Source organism: Heliconius melpomene, chromosome 15 (assembly GCF_056956725.1).
Source record: "Heliconius melpomene rosina isolate 202511_hmr_F chromosome 15, ASM5695672v1, whole genome shotgun sequence".
Lineage (NCBI taxonomy): Eukaryota > Metazoa > Arthropoda > Insecta > Lepidoptera > Nymphalidae > Heliconius > Heliconius melpomene.
In genome coordinates, this window is record NC_140403.1 from 5,271,736 (window position 1) to 5,296,219 (window position 24,484).

General features: G+C 31.8%; 1 protein-coding gene across 1 annotated transcript in view; it reads left to right on the forward strand.

Moving 5' to 3' along the window:
- The first annotated feature begins 11,639 nt into the window (after positions 1 to 11,639).
- LOC146531448 (uncharacterized) overlaps positions 11,640 to 24,484 on the forward strand; it is a 116,876-nt gene continuing 104,031 nt past the window's right edge. Inside the window, exon 1 of the mRNA XM_085198016.1 lies at positions 11,640 to 11,867. The gene's annotated coding sequence lies outside the window, so the exon portion shown is untranslated. The remainder of the gene's footprint in view (positions 11,868 to 24,484) is intronic.

A 24,484-nucleotide genomic window follows, 5' to 3' on the forward strand; every position in this document is an offset into this window, starting at 1 on the left:
GCCATGTAATAGCCCGGCGTTGAGTTCCGACACTCAACACGTAATACCTCGAACAATTCCACTAAAAAAATTGTGCCTATGCAAATATCTGTTGTATGTAGAATACAGGCTGATTTATTTTCTTTATTTTATATTATACCTAAATATATTTGATAATTGTATGCACAAATGTATAATATCTACACATAATATTATGATAATAACCTAAGGATTAATGCATCTAGGAATATTGAAAGCACTTAACCATAACATGCATGTATCAATAATTCACCGAACCATGAGATTAAAGGCAACGAGAGGTGTGGGTTCAAATATGGCGTTGAATTTCGTCTAAGAGCATATGTTGTGTTTAAAGTGGGAAGGAAGTAGAGAATTAATCTATAGTTATAATTAGCTATACATATCAAAATTGTTTTAAAGTAATATAATATTTATCCGTGTTATTAAAATTTTATATTTCCCTTATTTTCTTTTCTTTATATAAAGGGGTGGATAGAAAGAACCTAATGCTTTAATACTCTAACGTTCGCGTTTTCTCCCAAAATCGAGATACTGTGTACTAAGAGGCAGAAAATTCAATGAAATTTCAATGAAAAAAAATATTTTGTCTTAGTTTGTTCTCTAAATAACTTATTACAATTACAATAAGTAAATGTGAAAGGAGAGCCAAGTTGAATATTGAGTAATGTGTCATTCTGGGCTTTACCAACAAAAGAATAGGAAATCTACATGAGTGCAATTTTGTATTCCCTCGAGATAAAACTCAAACTCAAAATTTTGTTTGGTGCCTAGTAATAAAAAAATATGTATAATAGTCAACCTTGGTACTAAATCTCAAGTTTCTAGGTCACCTAGAAGCGGGTTAGGTTTTTTATGAACGAGTGAGTCAGTCACAAAAATTCCGGTTTTTATACAATTCGTTTGAGTTAAATTATTGAAATCTTACAAACATCACTAGCTAGGGGGGTTTTAACAAATGTGCAAATTGTTATGCACGTAGACTTTTAGTCTACAATATAATTGGTTCATGTAAAATATACCTAATTTCGTCCTGATATATTTTTTTATTATTTTAAAATTTTTCAAATATAAGGAATATAAAATATCTATTTTGGCATTTGTCCACGAGAGTATTTTGTGGTTTTTAACTTAACTTCGCTTGTTCTCTTCTTCTTCTTCTCTTCTAACTGTGTTTTTAAAGATCAACTGAGGTCTCCCTTTTACTTTCTTATCGGTGGGTTTTAACGATAATTATATGTTTTAATTAATATAAAAATAATTAAGAGTAATTGTTACAAAAATATTATATGGTTTATAAAGAAGACTAATTTTCGAAATCATTTTAAAATAATATAACGATCTACTAAATAAAAATGAATCCAATGAATCCGTCCAGTACTACTGGATATATGTTTATTTCCTACTGTGCGTCATGATCGACGGTGCGACGGTGGCAATCAATTGGAATTGATATAAATAATGAATAACTATATTCAAGATAAATTATAATGAGGCAGGGGTTCAAGGGTGTGACTGTAACACGACGACTGTGGGTTCGATTACCACGCGAGAGAATGAATTATTATTTATTAATATTTTTATTTCTTCGCTCTGGCACTAAGGCAAAAAGCCCGGCGTTGAGTTTCGCCTATCAACACTATTCAACGGAGTTTTAATACTAGATTCCTTCTGCCTTATTTTTTTTTTCCTAGCCTACATCATCCCATTGTTGGGCAAAGGCGTCTCTCCACTTCTTCCATTCCGGTCTATTTAGTGCTATTGAGCACCAGTCAGGCCTATAATGGTCCAGCTCGTCCCGCCATCACCGTTATGGTCTGCCAATTCTCCTTTTAGAACTTTCCTTCTGCCTACCCCGTTAAATGCGGGAAGCGTCAAGCTTATTTTAACTACAATCAAAAGAAATTATTTTCAATATTTATTTGTAAAAATGAAGCAATACTGTTCACGAACGCGTGGCGCTATAAACAATAGTTGATGTATCGACGTCCGCAGCCAACTTTGCGGAGTTGAATGAATTCTTTAGCGCACAATGGACAATGGAGCATGCTCACAGCCAATGATGCTCATCGAACGAACCTATTGTGTCAGAACAAAGATTTGGTTATTATAAATAATCTGTAGCAGTTACTCAGAGATATTTATACATAAAGAAAGTACTATAAAATAATTTATTATCATATATTTTTATTATGTCTTATCTTAATTAAAATGATATGCACGTTGCACATTACTTTTATCTATAATTGACAGTATTGATATTGTAATTATTATTGTTATGAAATAAAGAACACATTTAAATCAATTGACAGATAGATTTTAAGTATATTTACATTAAAGACATATATTTATGAATGTTGCCATTTAAAAATAATAATATTTAGACACGTACAAAAAATTTAAATATTTTATAAAACTTCAATTTACCCTAGGAAAACGAGCTGAGCCCGTCATGCACGAAACTCTAATAATCTCCGCTGAGGTAAAACCTTTTTATTTGACAATTTTATTAGGAGACCCTTCCCTAACTTTATTTTATATGCCAAATCCTGGATGAGTCACTCGGGCGAGCGGACTGTCAATTGACCTTGTAGTTCGTGCCATCCCTCGTAATTGGTCCTTTGTAGCTCTGATGAATTCAATAACGCGTCTACGACCGATTTATATTCCTCCATTTACAACTCATCTATTGTACTATCAATGGTGTATAGACTCCTCGTGTGTTCCCATTTGAAATAAATGTGGTACTTGGCACCTATTACAGTTTTGGAGAGTATTTTCTCTGTTATGAAATTTTTGTAAATATTTATTATATAGCTTCGCACAGACAGAAGGAACCTGGGAACCTAGTAATAATAAACTCCGTTCTCATTAAGACTCTTATGGTTCTTGTTTTCCGCTGAATTCTGGCTACACTGTGTGTTAAATGACAAAACATAATGCCGCGCCTTGCCTCAACTCCAGAGCGAAGAAATAAAAATATTAAACATTCGATTTCCTAGAATGGGAATCGAATCCACAACCTGTCGCGCTTACAGTCACACGCTTGTACTCCTGCACCATGCACGCTCTTATTAAAATAGAAGTAAAGAATGTCGTTTTAGTCTTTCATATTATTACGCTGAGTTTTTTAATAAAAGTTTGTACGTACATATGTATATAAGTACGTCCATGTATACGTGTAACTTAGTACTTTTGCTTTTAAGAGTAAATCTTTTATCTATTGTGAAGAGAGAAAGTTGCGATGTTATTATGTTTCTACTTTACAAAGACCTTATATGTAGTCCAAAGGTTTGTAACAAAGAGCCTCGTACTGCTTAGATCTGGTTCCCGAGCAACTTTAGGTAAGTATATATTATATGTATATTTAAAAAGAGAAAAATGTAGAGATATTTTAAAAAAAATGTTATAACAAATAATATTTATGGTATATCCTGGATTTAGCATGATGGCCAGAAATAACACAGTGTTTAACACTCTACCTTCCCCTTACTTTTTGAGATATTACGTGTTGAGAGGCGAAAATGACTCATTCCTGCGAGTAGAAATCGAACCTACGACGGTCACGATTACAGTCAGAAGCTATGCAGGGCGACAGTCAAATTAGATATGAATAATTAGCAAAATTCATTATCATTATCATATAAATTTTGTTTGTAGGCAAAGTTGATAATGAAAAAGAAGGTATATTTAGATGATTATAATTTTTAACAAAACAATTTTTCTTCCTATAAAAGCTGGAACATTAGTAAGTACTTATATAGTACAACCCGTTATAAATCTAATGTAGGGCGAGCGCAATCAAGTATTAAACAGTCGTATTGCATCAGCCTAATGGAGTGTGGTGGCAGGAAATTTGGTTTTTGGAACATAAAATGGCAATTCAAATACCGAGGGAAATGTGCGCAGAGAAATATAAATAGAAACGTATTGTGAGAACCTATAATATGGTGTTATTAGTTACTTTGTAGAAGTCAATGAACTTTTGTACTATAATATTGGATTATGTATATATATATGTTCGTAAGAAAAATAAAAAATTTATTTATTATAGTTGAAAATTGTGGAATGGAAGGTTTTATGGCAAAACATGTTTTTAATATTCAATATTGTCGAGCAACAAATTTACAATGTACTCGTAGGTACATCATGCCAGTGCCTCACGCCAAAGCTGGTATACTGAAAGATAAGACCTAACTTATATAGCTTTTAAGTTTATAAATGACATATTAAATAAATACAACTTCACGCTGGATTTCGCAAATAGTAGAGTAGGCTGAGGGAATCTAGTGTTAAAACACTCCGCTCCCCATTTTTCGCCAAATTTTGTGCTCAGTGTGTGTTCACTGGCGAAACTTAACGTTGAGCTTTGCCTCGATACTAGTGAGACGAAGACATGAAAATATTAAACATTTCATTTCCTTGAGTGGGGATCGAACCCACAACCATCGCGTTAGTCACACCTTTGTGCCCGTACGCCACGACGATATCACATAAATACTAATATTATAACATATTAAATTCTCCATAAAACGTCGTCAAACATAAAAGACTTCCGATGGGTTAAAGGTGAGTGTGGTAATATCCAGACTTGAACAATTCCGTAGTCTCGCGGATGGGTTGGTTCCTTATCAGATTTATAGACATTTGCTTTGGTGAGCTTTGAGCGGTTACGTCTTTAGGGTGCGATCAGATAACCGTGAAATATTCTTGAAAGGTAATGTAGGTGCTTTAAACTTTGTTAGATTGAACTAACTTGAAACTGATTGAGATTTGGTATCGTTCTGCTACATGAGGGATAGAGCGGGAAGCTGAAGAAAAGTAAAAAAATGTACGCTCCAATTAGTACTTTGTACTATCGAATTATTTGCAAATATGCTTTCCTGCCTTTTATATTTTATTCACTGAAATGTCGATAAAATTTATATACGATAGTACTTTTTTATATATTTTTTTAACAAATTAGGTGTTTTGATTTAAATTGTATTTTGTATATTTTTAAAAAATATTAAATTTAATATCTAACATTCACTGAGTATCTATTAAAAAATATGAAAATATAAATTATATTATTGAACTTTGAATAGACCTGAGATTATGTAATAGTGATTTATGAAAAAAACTTACATGTGAAAATATGGAGGAACCTGGAGGAACCTAAATAAATTGTTTTAGGTATTGTATTTAGCGACCGAGACTGTGGAAACTTCTTTATTGATACAGCGTTGAACCGTAAATTTTATTGTTTCCACAGCGTGCTTCTGGAACTTTCGTGTTCACACGTTCATCTTTGGTTCTTTAAAGTATATTAAATCTTTAAAATTTTACTATTGATAGTCTTTTGGATTATTATCAAATTTGCCATTTTGTTTGCAATGTTATGTTAAAAAGTGATATTTTAATATTTTAACATTTTTCTTACAGGTACAGTGAGCTACATAGAAAAGATGAACGTGAAATAATATAGCCTAGAGCTCTTCCTCAATAAATGGACTAACCAAGAAAAAAGTTATAATAAATACAATTTTGGTGTAAAGGCTATATTCATGAGCCTAAGAATAGGAGGCTCTGGTGTCTAGGCAAAGTGCGGCAGAAAGTGGAGAATGTAGTAGTAGTGGAGAATGTAGTAACACTAGGTTCTTTGTGCCTACCCTGCTGTGTGTGGAATTCTGGAGGCATTATGTGTTGAGTAACTGAACTCAACCGAGAGAAGAAAATAAAACGTTGTAACTTCTAATTTCTTTTGTTTAACAATATTAGTCGAAACTATATAATTTTTTGACATATTTTAAAAATTGCAACAATAAAAAAAAATACCGCCACACTCAAATACTATTTAACTAAGACTCCTTACATACAAAACGGAAAACGTCGAACTCACCGCTCACGTCACAAGCTATTAGACCCCGTATCGTAGCTGGAGTAAATCTGCAGGGAAGTCAAATTTGCGTAATTGGTCTATCTGCAAAACACACCTCTAAGGTGATTAGACTGCAGGCCAACAGACTTTCGGGGAGTACAGCAAGTAGGAAGTGATATATGGTCCACTTACTTTAGTATACGATGTAAGTATATTTAATTAATTGCTTCAACAGAGGTTGGGAAAGGAGTGTCGTAACACTAGGTTCCCTCTGCCTACTTTGATACTTGCGGGATATAGTGTGAAGCTGATTTGTTGTTTTTTTTAATCTCTGTGAAATCTTTAAACATAGAAGAATTAAGGGATATCTTTTCTGCCTAGCGGAAGGAAAAAATGCACATCCTCAAATTTTATTTTATTTTTTATTCATTCAGCTTCAAGATGTGTTTCGCATATATCAGGGTAAGCAGAGGGAACCTTTTATAAAGACACTGTTTCCCACTTCCCGCCGAATTTTCTAGGCATTGCGTGTTAAGTGGCAGAACTCAACGCTTTCGCCTTGGTACCAGAGCGAATAAATGAAAATATTAATAAACAATAATTCATTTCCCAAGTGGGAATCGAATCCACAACCACGTTTACAATCAGCCACCCCTACGCCACTACAGCCTCAATATATTTTATTGTTTTTATTGTTTGTTTATAATTGGTAATTTTATAAATCCTTTAACTAATTTCTCTATACCGCATTGTTTTATTCTGGTTTCGATGGCGTAGTGCCCTTATCGTTGTTATTTCGATATGCACTCGACGGATATAATTATGCGTCTGGTATTAGCTCTATGGGATTCGTATGCAGTATTTAAATTGTATGCTGTTTTTCGCGGAATGTAACGTAAATGATATAGGATTTGTGTAAAATAGCGGTAGCTCTCCGTTTTCACGTTTAAAATATAGTTTTTTTATTTCAGCTTCTCGCTGTATCCCGCATGTAGCAGGGTAGGCAGAGAAGCCAAGTGATAAATGTTAAAACACTCTTCATCCATTTTCCGATGAATTCTGGAGGTTTTGCGTGTTGTGTGGCGGAAGTCAACGCTGCGTTGTACCTCGATGCTAGGGCTAAGAAATTTTCATTTCTTGAATGAAAGATTTAATATTAAATTAATATTAAATTAAATCTTTCATTTCCTCAAGTAGGAATCAAACCCACAATTTTTTGAATTTACTATTATTATTATTATATTTATTTTTTAATAGTCACACTACTGGGCTCAAAAATATAATTTATAAAAAAATATATAAAAGGCTTTGATATAGAATTTTTGCGTAGCGGTATTTACATATGTTAAAGCAACTGCTTAATTGGCTAGAGCGTTTGGACGTGTTATCCGAGACGCGTAGATAAAAATTGTATTAAGTTTCAAATTTTTATATGCAAATATAGATTGCCTGTTTTTTTCAATATGTAACATTTTCATCCAGTACTATTTGAAGTAGGTAGCGAAATTAAAAATTTAAATAACCTCCGACCCAAAATGTTGGGCTAGCTTATCTTGTAGCGCTTGTAGCTTTTAAACTGCTTATCCGATTTTCATAAAACTTCGCTAAGAACCTTTACGATGAACAAGGCTTTCGATCAAAAAACTTGCACTCAAATCGATTAATTAATTCAGGAGCTACAGTGCCACAGACAGACAAATATGTCAAACTTATAACACCTCTCTTTTATAGCGGAGATTAAAAATACAAATAAGTTAATATGACTTTATAATAATAAGTTAAGGAGATAAAGTGTAACAAACTGTTTGCTATAAACGAATGCAACAAATGAGCGTACTAAAATACCTGTCTTAGTTCGTCGTCCAAAATGTTCAGCTTAATAGTAAACATGACGTAAATTTCCCAACATATTTTCTACATAAAATATTATACTTGATGACAGGCAAAGGCATAAAGCGGGTCTGAGAGTCGTTGGCAATTCGTCGCCTAATGGTGCGCCCCGAGACCTGCACACCTCCGCGTCGCTGAACACGGGTACGGATTGCGGACTTGGCGAAAAACTTCACGTTGGGGTTGAAAATGAATTTACTATTATATTCAATAGGTAATTTTATGAATATTGGTATAATATATTTATAAATTCCTTTTTTCTATATGACAGAATTTCACTGAATTTATGTTACGGAAATAGGGTTGGGGACGCGTTTATTACTTGTCATCATTATTTCCACTAGTGAACTTAAACCGATCCAATGTCATTATACTTGAATTTATTTTTAATAAGATTTTTCAAAATTACACCGAATCGGCAAAGCCAGGTCTGGAAAATCTTTATAATTATCCTATGTAAACGTTGTAATCACAATATTAGTTTAACGCAAACAAAATCAATAAGGTTGTAAAAGCATTTTTAATTAAAGTAATTTAATAGACTTTCAATTTTCAGGTAAACTTTCTCGTTCATTTAGTGGTGCCGTTTGTTTGTTCTTCGAATTTATGTACCTTTACGCTCAGTTAGTTCGGCGCTGAAAATAAAAGGATGCGAAAATTTGTCGGCTCGTGGTCATAAATATCCGAAAGCGACAGCGGGTCCGCCATTTTCCTGTTGACAAAATCGCACCCGCAATACATTCAAACTTATAAAGTTTCCATTGTTTGCAACTCGTCCACAGATGTTCACCCTATTGCATCCGTTAATTCAATTAATATTAACTTTTGAAGTGTATAAAATCATTAATAATTGTAAGATGAAAAATTTACGTAAAACAAAATGGCGGATTACTAATTTTTACAACATAATATTGGTATTTAATAAAAGAGATTGATTTGTGAAATACAATTTTAATTTATAAGTGTACTTCTTTAATCATTAATGACAAGTGATTTTCCTTAATTATTTACCATTTCAGTAACAGCTAATTTTTTAAATTAATATTTTATTTAATTATATATTTGATGTCGTTGCCATTTACAAAAAATCAGATGAATATTCTTAGAGTATTGTGTTCTTGAAATTGACAGCGCTTATTGAAGCGATGGCTTCGAGCATATCTTGAAAAGAAAATAATCTTGATGGAACGTCCGGCAATAAAGAGAAAACGTCTTGGTAGACACTTCTCGCTGTCGGTATAAAACTGGATATCTGGCGAAAAAATATATTTTCCTTCTTCTATTACTAACATTATCATATTTTATAGCATGGTTTAATTAAATGAAAAATATTTTAAATTCAAAAAATATCTACCTACAGTTTATTTGATGAAACTTCTACGGCATATTTGGATATATCGAATACGCAAATAAGCAATCAAATAATTTAAAAGAAATCGGTTAAATGCGAGTTGAACTCGCCAACGAAGGCTTCCGTACCAATTTCAGGATTATAGGTCAACGAGAAGTACAATTTATAAAATTGACAAAGTTACGTTTGCGGCTATATGCACTCATGTTGTATGGAAAAAACTACAATTATAACCTTGTAATGATTTTTTCTATGAAATACATATCAAATTTTCACTTTTCGGTTTTTTTTCTTTTATTGTTATTGTAAGTTCTCACATTGTGCCATAACTGTAGGTCCACAAAAAGTGTCCAATAAGTTTTAATTACGCGGTGAATTTCACACAAAATGCATTAAAATTAATATATAAATGCTCGTATCTTTTTTTTGCGTTGACTTTTGCTTCAAGGGACCATAAAATTGAATATTTTATATTAATTTCAGCTTCATACCTCAACACGATATCAAGATAAATGATAAATGGTAAAAGTGATCCTATTAAGTTTCCGTTCCACCCTAAAAAGCGTACATTTTGAAAATAATAAACCCACTTACCACAAACTAATATTAGCCTTTGTACTTACAAGAGGTCCTATTAACAAGTGTTGTTACTTCCCAGCATTGCTCGAGAAACACGAAACTAGAAGTCGCATAAACAATCCTGGCAAGAAGTTTTCTTAAAGGCAAAGTTTTCACTTTGCTCGATTCGTTTAGTTGTCGAGTTTATACCAGTGTTATATATTTCTACATATGATTTAATCTTTGCGAGTTATAAATATATGAATTGTATTTTATTCAAGTTTGTATGTAAGTTTTGTGAAATATATAGAGAAAAGAAAATTGTTAAAGCCGTCGTGGCGTAGGGGGAAAGCGTGTGACAATAAACGCGATAGGTTGTGGGTTCGATTTCCATTCGGAGGAATGAAATATTTAATTTGGTCATTTCACGGAGTAAAGCGTGAATCGTATGTAACGAGGTAAAGGGCGTCGTTATTTCCACCACTCAACTCAACAACTATATGCCTCGAGAAATAGGCGGAAGTGTCTTAATGGGAACAAAGTGTCTTAACACAAGGTTCCGTGAAGCTAAAGAAAGTTTTTTTTTATTTATTACAATCTATTTTTGCTGATTATGTATTCATACCTTTAATTTAGATGCATACTTTAAATTATTAATTTAGGTGAGAAAATAGAAATTTTTAAAGTACTAATCAACATTTTAATTTAAAAATTTGAAATTTGAATTGAGTTACATTTAACACTAGCGGCCCGCTCGCGGTTACACCCCCGTGAACTATGTTATTATTAATTTCTGTCTCCATGAATACGTCCTAGTGACGTCTATGCAAAATTTGAGACTCCTAACATTTGTAGTAACGAAGTTTCATACAAACTTTCGATCCCAAAAACAACCCCTTAGAAGTCGAATATTGCAAATTCCCGTCTTAGCGAGCACCTACGTCCTATAAATAACTCGTATGCAAAATTTGAGATTCCTAGCACATCTAGTTTCTGAGATTTCGTGATAGATTAAATAATACAAGTCTATCATATATTGCAATAGAATATTGTTGTTACTTTTGTATCTCTACCAAGTAATATCTGTTGTTAGATAGACTGCAACAACTAGATTACCTACTAACTTTTTTCAGCATACCTAGTTTTGGGCAGTAAATCAAGCTTTAGGAGTATAAATCTGGCATCTTGCATGCATCCCTCCCGACCCATTCGGCTCGGCTCCAAGCACGTATACAATTTACTTATCCGCGGTACTATTTTATACAGCCATTTTGTAATATTATATTTTTATATAAAATAGGAAATAAATGTATATACATACTAAAATAAATATAAATACTTAAGTATAACTATGTGTAATATTAAACCAAAAATCATTGAGGATCGAGATTCATTTAATTGTGATTTAATAATAGTTATGTAAGAACATCTTGTTAGTACAATTTTTGTATGAAGAGGATTAGAGATAATTAGGTTTTCAATATAATTAATTATTATTATTAATATATTTTTTAATAGAAAAAAGTTTTTGCAACAATATGTTACGACATACGTAACTAATTAAAAAATACCTAATAAAACGAAAAGCAGTTCGAAATTACGAAGTCTATGAAAAAAATATTCTTTTCAAATTAACCCTCAGATAAAATTCATCTTCAACATAAATTCTCCAAAGCATTAGATATGGCTTTGAAAAATACTTGCTTACGTGCTCTATTTACATGTATTTTCAAAAATGAAAAAAAAAGAGGGTAGCATTGGTTTTAATAAGCAAATATTTGATTAAAGCAAGGTCGAGAGGCTCAGCCGCGTTATGCTAACGAACAGCCATTATGTAGCTCCCTCGTGTCACTGTGTGAAGGTTTTGCACTCTCGACCGAGTTATGGCAAGGGTTGAGGGTTGAGGGTTGTTTTAGAAAATCACGCTCTCCGGAAAAGCAGGAAAAGCCGCCAGTACGGGCGCGCTCGGCGGCGCGGTCACACGTGTTGGGGGTGTTTTATTGTAAATTCGACTAAAAATTACGACTCGAATACGTTTTTTTTTTACTTCGATGAACAATAACAAGGGTGCAAATTTGTTTTTCATCTCAATCAACCGTGACAAGTTATTAATTGATGAAATATAGTGGTGGTAAACGTTGAAGTGAATGGATTGTTATTATTTACTTGTTTTTGGAATGACTAAAATAAGTGAGTATTTATTATTTTTATAGAATAGTTATCTATATTTTTATTCAATTTTAATAAATTAGTAAGGAATCGGTGTCTGTACATGGGAGATATATATATATATATATATATATATATTTTGTCAAAATGGTGACAAAATTGTTATTAATAATTTTATTGAATTGGCTGAAACTTTACTTTTCAATAAAGATATAGATGTTGTTGTTAAAATTAAATATTATTATTATCAGAATTTTGTTATTTTACTAAAATATTAATAATCTTTTAAACGGTGTTTAGACTATATTTTTTCGAAAACTAAAAAATACTAAGAAAACCTATCTTATTTGCTAATATTTGCCTGTGAAGGTAATAAATAAAAAAGAATCAACAATAAGAACTTTATTGATGCAACAGAAGTGCACTCGTCTAATTGATCCGAGCAGTCAAAGTAAATATTTCATTGAAAATTTTAGTCTTAGTTCCGAAATTCTTTGGAGTTTGCGTCGCAATTAAGTGTTGTGATACTCGCGTTGCTAAGTTTTATTTCTGTTGACTTCAAGTAGTTTTCAGAAAAAAAAATACTTGAAGTTCAGGTACCACGTTTCATTTTCACATACGCTCTATGTATCAATTAATGGTAGGCAGGGAGAGCCAGGTGAAATATTAGCTTCTCTGTTTCAATATACGCTTTACAAACATTTAATAGTTATGAATCTGTATTTATAAAAGTAATTTGAACTAATACATATATTTTAAGCATGAATATATTATAGTCGTACTTAGGATGGAACTTTTGGAACTTTTTGCTATATTATATATTTAGTCATCTATATAGCTATAATAAAATTGTAACTGGTCGCTGTCTGTACACGGAAGATATATGAGAAGAACTTATTGGAGGCATGTATCGGTGAAATAGAGCCGTCGGTCTGTCTGTGCGTTTGTGCACACAAATCTTAGGAACAGCTTCTCCAATTTAATTATAATTCGCACTAGATATTATATCTTGCCAAACTTCTCTTTTTAGCCCGTTTTATTTATATCAATTCATAAATAAAAAAGTTATATTTATTAAAATATTTTGTTCGACAAAATTGCTATTCAGATTCAATTGTTGCTGAATAAATAATTGTGTAGTTTAAGCGGGCGAAGCCGCGAGCGATCGCTAAAATACAATAGAAACATTGAACAATGACAAAATAGTTACGTTTTTGATGGTATTGCCACTTATAAATGAATATAATTTTGTATTTTCATTTATATTTTAAGTAATAAGAGCTTTCAGCTTTAATGTTTTCTGAACAGTGCTTTGATTATAAAATTCATGGTGAGTGTTCTGAAGAACTGTTTGACCTGTTACCTGCCGCCGAATTTTCTAACCGCACAGCACGTCACAAACTTAAATATCATCCACACCATCTGGATACGTGGCACTCCACTACTGTGCGGTTTCGTAGAAATTTCCTTCCACGCGCCACCGAACTGTGGAACGGTCTACCCGCGGCAGTGTTTCCAGGTTGGTACGATATGGGTACCTTTAAAAAGCGCGTCTATCTCCACCTCAAAGGCCGGCAACGCACCTGTAGCTCCTCTGGTACTGCACGGGGTCGTGGGCGGCGGTGATCACCATCAGGTGACCCTAACGCTCGTTTGCCTTGCCCTTTTACCATAAGAAAAAAACAAAATCATAAGGATTTTTTTATATATCTAATAATTAATAACGACATGACTTACATATTAAAATTTAATAAATTTATAAAAAAAACACTACAATAAAAATAAGGTAAATACATGTACAAATTAAATGTTCATCTAAAGTTGGAACAATAGGAACAGCAAGGAATATTTCTCCATAATAATAATTTTATTGAAGAGTGCTGCAGAATTGCGTTTACTCATAACTTAATTGCATCAAAATCACCCATAATCTTATTTATAGCGTAAATTATTTCCTATAACGATATATTCAACAATATTTAACGTAAATTGCGTAGAGAATTGCTAAATGCTATATAAATTCGAGACTAGTGTAAAATACAATTTACATTTAGTTTATTTAAATGCTGAGTCAGCTAGATACCTATCGACGGTCGTCTGCGGATCCTGGTAGCGTCATATCGCTATCCTTATTTGCTGATAGGCTAGGGGTGTACAAGTCCCAAGGGTGATATAATAAAGGTATCCAACCCATATTGCTTATTACGTTTACATAAGAACTACACCACATAGTACCTATTTGTGTGTTTTGCCACCCCTAATGTACACAATCAGCAAATCTCGAAGAGTTTCGAATGGAAGATGACTGAAGAAGATATTACAGACTACTGTATTTAAATAAAATAGGGGAATTTATAATTTGTTTGAATGTTCGACGTTGTTGACTTTCGACAGCAATTATGGATATAAATCAATATTTATGTTAGATACGGAAACGTTGCTGGTTTATTATCGGGAGATATTTGAAATGTAGTGTTTGTATTCTCTTTGACTGAAATATATAGGGGTCATAATCAGAAAAGTGGACATTTTCGAATTCGTAACGTAACTGATAAGTAACAACACTGATAATGTTTGTTACAAAACTGATGACATTTAAAACGCGCGGAGCGCGTGCCAAGTTTCTGGGTTTCAGAACTGGCGAGCAGCACCGTGTGTTATTTTACACGAACCATTTGAAGCCACTTTTTACCTATTCGTAACTCAAAAACTATTCCACCTAAAGCTGTCATATTTGGCTCAAATATTTAGACCCCCTACCTGTATACGTGCATAAAATTTCATAAACACAGCTCAAACAGTTATTTAGATAATGACGTCCAAAAATCGTAAATTTTTAGGGGGGTGACTGACCTATAGACCTTAATGTTAACCAAGTTCCAGATGATCTAGAATGGTGAAATTTAGCATCCGGTTAAGTAATTGGGTGTATGTCAAGGGAAAAATCCGAAACTAGTATTTTTTTAAATATTTTCTTATAATTTTTCAATAAATAGATTCAATTAGGAACATTTACTTATAGCACCTGTAATGAAAGCATAGCAATCAAAGTTAATTATAACTGATTTTTAGGCATAGCGCCTGCCAACAAAATAAGAGCAATGCATTATTTATATATATTTGCTTTTATTTATGTCACACGTTAGTAAATATTTTATTTGTTTTGTAGACTAACTTCACTATTACTTACGTAAGCCATCTCAAACAACACGATGCTTTCAAGTATATTTTAAGATAATATATGTCTCCATTTGTAGCTGAAAATGACTCTAATTTATGTCCTGAGAAACTGTCATCATGTGGACTTCAAGGGCTTCACGTAAAAATATAAAAATATAATAAATGGATTAACATCCTTCATTATTATTTATTACTAGCGGACGCGCGCAGCTTCGCTTGCCTATTTAAGGGTGAATTCTAATAACCCATAAAACATGTGCTCAATGAAATATTTTTAAGTCTAAATTTCAAATTTTATAATAATCGGTGGCGTTTTAAAAATTTTTCTATATAAACTTTCAACCCCTTATTTGCACCCTTAGGGGGTGAATTCTAGAAAACCATACAACATATGTTTAATTATATACGTTTAAGAGTCTGAATTTCAAATTTTATGAATATTTATGAATATTTGCACCTCTAAAGGTTCTCTCTAGGGGGGGAATAATAAGAGGGGAGAATTCTAGAAAACGATGAAACACGTGTTCAATTAAATACCTTTAAAAATCTAAATTTCAAATTTTATAAAAATCGGTGCCGATTTAAATTTTTTTCCATAAAAACTTTGAACTGCTATTTCATCTCTTTAAGGTTAAAATTTTTCGAAATCCCTTCTTAGTGGATGTCCAGATTACGAAAGTAAACTTTTGTCCAAATTTAACGTTTCTACCATCAGCGGTTACGGCTGTGCGTGCGTCTTATCTCAGTCAGTGAGGACAAGTCCTTTTATATATATAGATAATTTAAACATTTTAGTACTTATTATACTAAGAGCATTTGCATAGTCGATTAACGTATTTGATATTAAATACCTGAAGAACTTTTATTAAATTAGTGAATCACTTTTACATTTTTAAATATAAATTATTATAAAAAAGATACATTTAAAAATATAAAAAAACCACTCTTCCGAGGGCGGGACAAGGGTCCAAGCCATCGGTGGCTAGGGCTCCAGAGAGAGTAACCTCCGCACAATACGTGCCGCCTCAAGTAATACTGCCTTCTGTATCCGGTTCTTGATCCAACAGCTAAGCGATAGTCTCTTAAGGTGTTGGTCGAGGCTTTTCGCTATTAAACCGTTAACCGAAACCACTATCGGCACAATGATAACAAATAACAAATTATTATAACAAATTATTATTACAATATTTAAGTACTAAGTCCTATAAGGGTTCTGTTTTATTGCTTTCGAGGTACAGAATCCTAAAACAGAAAAAAATACACTAAAAAATAAATATAAATAAAAGCTTTTAAAAAGTAATTATATTGATAGAAATATATATAAAATTTAATAATAATATACTATCTGTAAGGTCAGTCGTGGCACAGGGGCATAAAGTGTGACTGTAAAACCTGACTGGTTACTGGTTACTAGTTACTGAGTGTTTTAACACTAGGTTCTCTCTGTCTACTCTTCTGTGTGCGGGATACAGAGTGAAGCTGATTTGATTTTTATTTTGAAACATTGTCAGCCTACCAGCTATCTTAACAGAAGTAATTATAAAGTAATTATTAACAGTAAAAATTTAAGTAATTGTTAATAAAAAAATAAGAGAAAATAAGAGAAAATTAAAAATTACTTAAACAAAATAATAAAAAAAACCAAAATGTGGTGTCGTGGGACACCAGTTAGGAACGAAGTTCGACGAACGACGAGTCCTTCGGCTAATGTAGAATCGACACAAATTGCAAAAAAAGTCGTGCTCAATTTTATGTAGGTTTTCTTGATTTTTCTCTTAAATTTTGCTGATTTGTTTTTATTTAAGTACAAGAAAGTATTTAGAAAATTCAGTATTTTAGGAAATAATAAATTACTTAAAATAAAAAAAGATCGTAATTCAAATTATCAACTAAAAAAAGAAAGAGGGAGAAAGAGAAAGGTATTATACATTACTCGTCTGTGTATGCGACTGTCGCGCCTGGGCACGTCTCATTTAACGGTTTTATTCCACGCATTTTTCTTACGGTTTTACTATCACATTTTTTTCAGTTCGTTCACGCAGCGAAATCCCTATCCCTTCCAAGCCTGCCGTAAGGAACTTCGTTCCAATAAATAAATCCGCTTTACGGTGTATCCCACACATAGCGGGGTAGACAGAGGGAACCTAGTGTTAAGACACTCAGTTCCCCTCTTTCCTTCGAACTCTGGAGGCATTGCGTGTTGAGTTTTTCCAACAAAATAATAAAATTAGAAAAAAATAATAATAAATTTATCAGATTTCTAAACGCAGCATACATTAATTACTTTATAATCTGACAACTGTCATTTAATCAACAAAATAAAAACTATAGTCGAGATTCATAGATAAATATAATCTAAATTCATATATAATTAAATATCATCTTAAGAGTAATAAAACATAATATTATTGACTATAATAAAAAAAGTAAATACCTAATTATATTAGATACATTTTATTGTACGAAGGCGCTCATATTTTAATGGTTTTTTTGGCCTGGGTTTCATGATTTTACTGGTTTTAGGAACACTTGTGAAAACGGCAGAGAACGAAGTTAACCTTGGGATCATATCAATTCAGATTGGTACCGTCAGCACTTAATAAACTTATTGTTTATATTTTTTCCAAGACATGATGAACAATGAGTCGTTCAATAGAATTGCTTGAGGGTGAAACAAGAACCTTACACCGAATTGTTCCAATGCCTCCCGATGGGAGCTGTCTCTTCCATGCTTTTGCATATTCTTTGTTTGAGCGTTTTGATATACAACAAACTAATAAATTGCGCGAGACTATAGAGGAGTACGTATGTCGTAACTGGAATGATTTAAGTATCTACACTAGCGCTCGAAACGGGAATCCTTACTCTTCTAAAGAAGACATGCTTTGCTTAACTACGTACGGAGCTACTTCCGAAATAAAGGCTGCAGTAGATTTGTACAATATTAAGATAGAAGTGTATTATCACAATGGTGTCCTACTTGGTTTATTCGGCGAAGAGAAATGTCCTATGAAGCGCTTACTCTAAACTATGTTTTAAAAAGAGCAACTCTTGAGTTTCTTGCTATAGTAGCTTCCTATAGGAAAAGTACTTGTAATGGCCAAATTGAATAAAGAATATTTTGATTTTGATAACATTATGAACCTTCCTACTTATAATTTCTGTACAAAAAGTAATGATATCCCATCAAAAACATAAATGTAAAAAGAAAGCCAAGTTCTGTAATAAAACGTATGCTTTCAGCGATAAAAGAAGTGAGATGTAAATGTATGCCAAGTTCAATGGTCAGTCCTGAAATTTATTTTTAACAATATAAAATATTTTATAACAACTGAAAATGCCCATTCTTCTTACAACTTGGAGACTTCATTTATGTGTAATATCTGACTTGGCTAGTTTTCAAATTAATTTACATCGATATTAATGAATGTATTCAAATTCTATTCTATTCTATTAAGATTCTATTGTAAATTCATATGAAAACTAGCCAAGTCAGATATTACACATAAATAAAGTCTCCAAGTTGTAAGAAGAATGGGCATTTTCAGTTGTTATAAAATATTTTATATTGTTAAAAATAAATTTTAGGACTGACCATTGAACTTGGCATACATTTACATCTCACTTCTTTTATCGCTGAAAGCATACGTTTTATTACAGAACTTGGCTTTCTTTTTACATTTATGTTTTTGATGGGATAAGGCATTATACACAACAAAATAAGGATATTATATGAATAAAACTATTGTTTTTTTATTTAATGAGACACAGATTAAAATTTTAAAGATTCAATCGTTGAATTAACAGATTATAAATGTAAGAAGAAAACATAACAAAGTGACAATATTAACAATATAATAATGCTAGTTCGTAACGTAATAAACTTATATTTCTAGTTAGAGATCACAAAGTTAATGATAAAATTAAATCCACTTTAAATTATATCAAAATTTGAGTCGTTATCACTGGAATTAAGTTTCATTCTTTGTAAGTGTTTATTCCGCATATATTCATATTTAATAGGATTGGTCTTTTTGAGATGCTGTCTATATCTTTTATGTATTTCAGCATTTGACATAGGAGCCATGACGCTTACTGAAAATACAAAAATATTTATCAAAAAATAATAATCACAAAATCACAACTAATTTCAGGAAGAATAAAAAAATATTTTTAACTAAATCGGTTCAGCTGTTTCTGAGATTAGCGTGCACAAACACAGACAAACAAGCAAACAAGCAAAAAACTTAAAAATAATTATTTTTGGTTACTTTACTTTATGAAAAGTCACTAATAGTTTTTTTCATATGCCAGCAATTTTTTTTCTTATATACATATCTTCCATATACAAGCACCGGTTCGATACAATTTTATTATAAACATATATAAGAAAACATTGGTACCGTAATTGTGAACTAGGCTTCATATTTTCTCAATTTCGTTACGTAACGAAATATAACGAAATTGAGAATGAAATCTGAGAAATTCTAACCCTTTTAAATATTTGCTCATAAGCCACGTGTTGCATCTACAAGCACTGAAGTTCTTTTTTGAGATTTTGTAAATAGAAGCAAATAACATAAACAAGAAAACGAAATTATAGAATACTTTCCAAAATAAAAGCCGTTTATAACCCTGAGCTGTAATTTCACGCATTCACTCTAAAACATTTGAACCCCTCTACTGCTGCGAGAACATTACTGGTTGTAGCTACGATAGCATTGACTTTTAGAAATATGGTGCCACAATAAAAAACAATATTAAACACCACCCAAAATAATTGCATTCATAATTTAATTGTACGTTACTAGCCCTGAGTAACAAAAAGACAATATTTTGGGACAAATTTACTTAACTAATATATATTATTTATTAAATAATGTATCAATAAAAGTAGTTCTATTTAATATTATGCATAAAGTAAAATAATATAAACATATCTGAAATCAAATAAAACCATAAACATTCGTAACAAATCAATTCTTAAAAAGTAAAGTGGTGAATGGGACACGAAAAATTGTATGGAAGCATTTTGAAAGGTTTTTTGCAACTAACAACAAATACATTATTTGACATAATACATTTAAAATATTACAAAAATCTTTAAGTTAATAAATAAATTTATCGTAAATGGCAAAATATTTAAATTATCTTTAAAATTGTATTTTTAAAACGCATTCAAAGTAGCGGGACAAGAAAAGACACAAAAAGGACACTTTTTCTGATTATGACCCATAGATAGCTAGTTGTGAATATTCTGCGTTTTCTTACTAATTAACTAAACTAAGCCATTTAAAATAGGAAACCAACTAACTGTAATAGTTGTAAATTACATTAACCATACATTTGTTTATATCTTTTTACATATATATGATATCTTACTACTTTGGGGTCGTCGTGGCGCAGCGGCACAAAGGTGTGACTGCAACGCGACGGTTGTGGGTTCGATCCCAACTCGAGAAAATGAAATATTTATTTACGTTTATATTTCTATTTCTTCGTTCTGGTGTCAAGGCAAAAGCGCGGTTTTGAGTTCTACCACTCAACACGCAATGCTTCCAGAATTCGGCAGAAAGTGGGGAACGGTGTTACTTAACACTAGGTTCCCTCTGCCTACCCTGTTGTGTGTGTGAAGCTGATCTTACTTCTCTTTTATTATTATCTTTTATTTATTGTCTCTATTTACTTAAAGAAAGATATATCTTTCACCAAGATAGGATAAGATCTAAACTTTATTAGATCATCTTTTTACAAGGTTTTACAAAGTAGAACGATATGAAATTTGTAAATTTAAGCAGCTAAATTGGTTAGGTCGTCATTTTGAGCTTGTGATAAAGATGATCCTGATACGACGGACGTGTGGTTTAGCCCTAAAATGGGACAACTTTGACAACGGACGGACGTAATACACAATTAGAGGGGGCGCCTTCCCATCAACATTTACATTTTAATTTAAATTTGGCTCTAATCTAATGAAATTTGACAATAAATGATAATTTTAGATGTATATCTCTTGTATTCTTGTTAAAAATAGTTTCTTTTAGGAAAAAAATAAATATTGAAAAGGTATTATAATTGATATTTGTAAGTATTTAATGTTCTAGGTGGACATTAAGCATTTATTTAGAAACTCTTTACTTAGTAATTATTTTTGTAAAATTATTATAGTATACACTGAGTGTTTTTTTTTCTAAGAAACTCTTGCATATTCTGGCAGTAAAATTTGCAAATTGTTTATTGAAATTTTAATAAGAATAATACCAGTATAATCTTCTTTTTTTTGGCAGCTGAATTATTGTGTCTTTAGTAAAAGCAGAATATCCTTAAGTTTGCACTAGGGACGTTCAGACATTTGAATAGATAGAGCGAATTTGGCAGTCCCTCTCAAATTCTAAATACCAACAGTTAAAGATAATTACTGTGCTTTGCAACGTGTCTGGATGTGGACTCGTGTTATACTAGAGGCATCCCTTTCTTGTTTTAGATATGTATATAAATTTTGTACAATTGGTTGTCCATTGCATATTTTGATATTTCTACTATTTTCTTTGTATTTGTTAATATTTATCAATTTATTTCTTCTCTTTAATTCTATTATATTCTATTCTATTCTCTTTAATTCTATTCTATTTAATTTATTTTTATTTCTTCTCTTTGGTATCAGAGAGAGAAAAAATGAAAATTCAGCGAAAAGTGAGGATCGGAGGGTTTCCACACTAAACCTCTGCAAACCCTGTTACATGTGCGATACAGCATGATGCTGAAAAACAATAAATATATTATACAAGTTGTATATACCCTTTTTTTATTAATTACTAACTCATATTGAAAACCGTATACGGCCTGTACAAAAAAAGAAATAAACCAAAAATATATTTTTACTTTCAAATGTTTCAAACTATATTTATTTGTAAGTACTTGAAATGGACATTTATCATATTCATAACGTGAAAATATATGTAAAAAAAACTGTAAATAAAAAAGAGGCTATTATGGTGAATATCCATACCGAAACTTTGTTTCAATTTTCATGTAAATAAATGTAAAATATTTGATTCATTTGAATATGAACAGAAGCACCTCTTAGTACGAGTCAAAGCTAGTCCTATGGCATTCTCCATCAATATCGACGTTGAAACACGAACGTAGAACAGCGATTCGTTAGGCTGTAAAAAGAAAATAATACGAAATCCAGATAGGAACAGAGAATGGTTCTCATAGTGGAATAACAAAAGGAAAGCTATTGATGTCGTTTGACGGCGTTGGACTCGTGGACTGTAGCGCAGTCCTAGCGATCATCTGGCTCAGAGTGGCTGTGTTTTGATTGCGAAAGGCTTTTATTCATAGCTCGACGTGGAGTTTATTATGGATGCTATGCGTTTATTGTGCCTTTAGGGTTCTGTACCTCATAAGGTAAAAACGGAACCCATAGATCACTTCCTTTTCGTCTGTCTGTTAAGAGCATTTATCTCGGGATCGTCTATAGTTAATGATATCAACTCTGCAACTAATCTTAGCGTCGGGTTATTAACTACTAGATATTGGCGAGTTTAAAGTGATATAGAGGCCACTGTGGACTCATAGATCTATCTAATATTAGTAAAATGTGTATTTTTATTTTTTTATCTTCCTTTGAAAATATTTTTTTAAAATTTTAAATGTCGAAAAAATTTAATATCTTATTATTAAAAAGAACTCTAGAATTCGGCGGCAAATGTGGAATGGAGGGTCTTCCTACTAGACTTCATCTGTTAACGTCACTGTATCCCGCATGTAGTAGACATGCGGATTGCAGTTTGAAACAAAAAAAAAGAGATATGTATTAACAAAACTATAACCAATTTTCTCAATGTTAGAGAAGGGTATAGTGTATGAAAGTGATATAAACAAATTGTGATAAAAGATAAAATACGAGTAAAGGAGCAGTCATCGAGGGCTCTGGACCCTTCGTGAATATTAAGTTCGGCCATTAGGGCACTTGCTAATTTGAAAGCGTTTAGAGTGGTCGCCGATGAATTCATTACTTAAACCCATGCTAACTTACTATTAATGAAGCGATAAGCTAAATTTTATATCCATCCATACCTATATTATAAATTCGAAAGTAACTCTGTCTGTCTGTCTGTCTGTCTTTTACGCAATCAGGGCCAAACCGCTAATTTAATTGTGATAAAATACTCATATAGAGATGCTTGAGGGTCTCCGGATGAACATAGGATACTTATTTTTCTCATATTTGTAATATTTTCGATATATATTAATATATTAAAAAACTTATTAATTTGACATGCAATCTATTCCGCCATGTTTATAACAACCGCCGTTGCTAAGCAACGATTTACAAAGTTTGATGTTAGAAAACGTCACCCAAAATGAGCTTGCTTAACGCATCTCTCTATTGAAAACTGAAAATAATTTCATAAATATAATGAATAAATATTCGTATAGTTCAGGCGGGCGTAGCCGCGCTCGGGTCCACTAGTCTGTATATATAATAATCTATATATACACAAACACTATTTACAGTTGGGTTAACTGGAAATAGTGTTTAATAGGTACAGCGCGGCGTTGAGTTTCGCAATATAAAGTGCAATGTCTCAAGAATGCGGTGGAAAGTGGGGAACGGAAGTGTCTTACTGAGGAAGGAAGTGGGTGGCATGTGGGATAGCGCAAAGCTAAAGAGCGTATTTAAAAAATTGTGCCTTTATGTTATAGGGTTTAGGTATTATAATTACTTTTCCAACGAAATAATGTAGGAAAATGAAAAAGCTGTAATACAATATGAATCTCTGATATTTTGTTTTTGTCTGTCTATCAGTTTACCTGTTAATTAAAAATAATCAAGTATATCTATTAGTAATTAGGTATTTTTAGGAATTTTAAGGTACATATATAAGATATCCAATTTTTTTACAAACAAAAATAACAATTTTTTGACAAAAAAATATATTTAGAATTTAATTTGAAATTCACGAGAGAGGCTTGTCAAATCAATTAATGAAAAAGTAAAAAAAATAAAACTCAGTAGCAATTATCAATATCTAAAAAAATATTAGTAATTAATTATTTTTGGGAATTTTAAGATACATACATAAGATATCCAATTTTCTCAATTATTTCCATCAAATGACAAAAAACTATTTAGAATTTAATTTGAAATTCACGAGAGAGGCTTGTCAAATCAATCAATGAAAAAGTAAAAAAAAAAATTCAGTAGCAATTATCAATATCTAAACAAATATTTATAAAATAAAAATATATAAAACATAACAAATGTTATTTGTTAAAAGTTTATAAAAAAAACACACCAATAACTCTAACAAGCGAACTTAACGATCGGCGGACACTGGACGACGAAAATTCAAAAGGCCAACGAATAAAAGTGAATAACGAAAAAGTTTTTCTTCTTTTTCCTTTGTCTCCTAAATCATATATGATACATGTATGTTTCGCGCGAT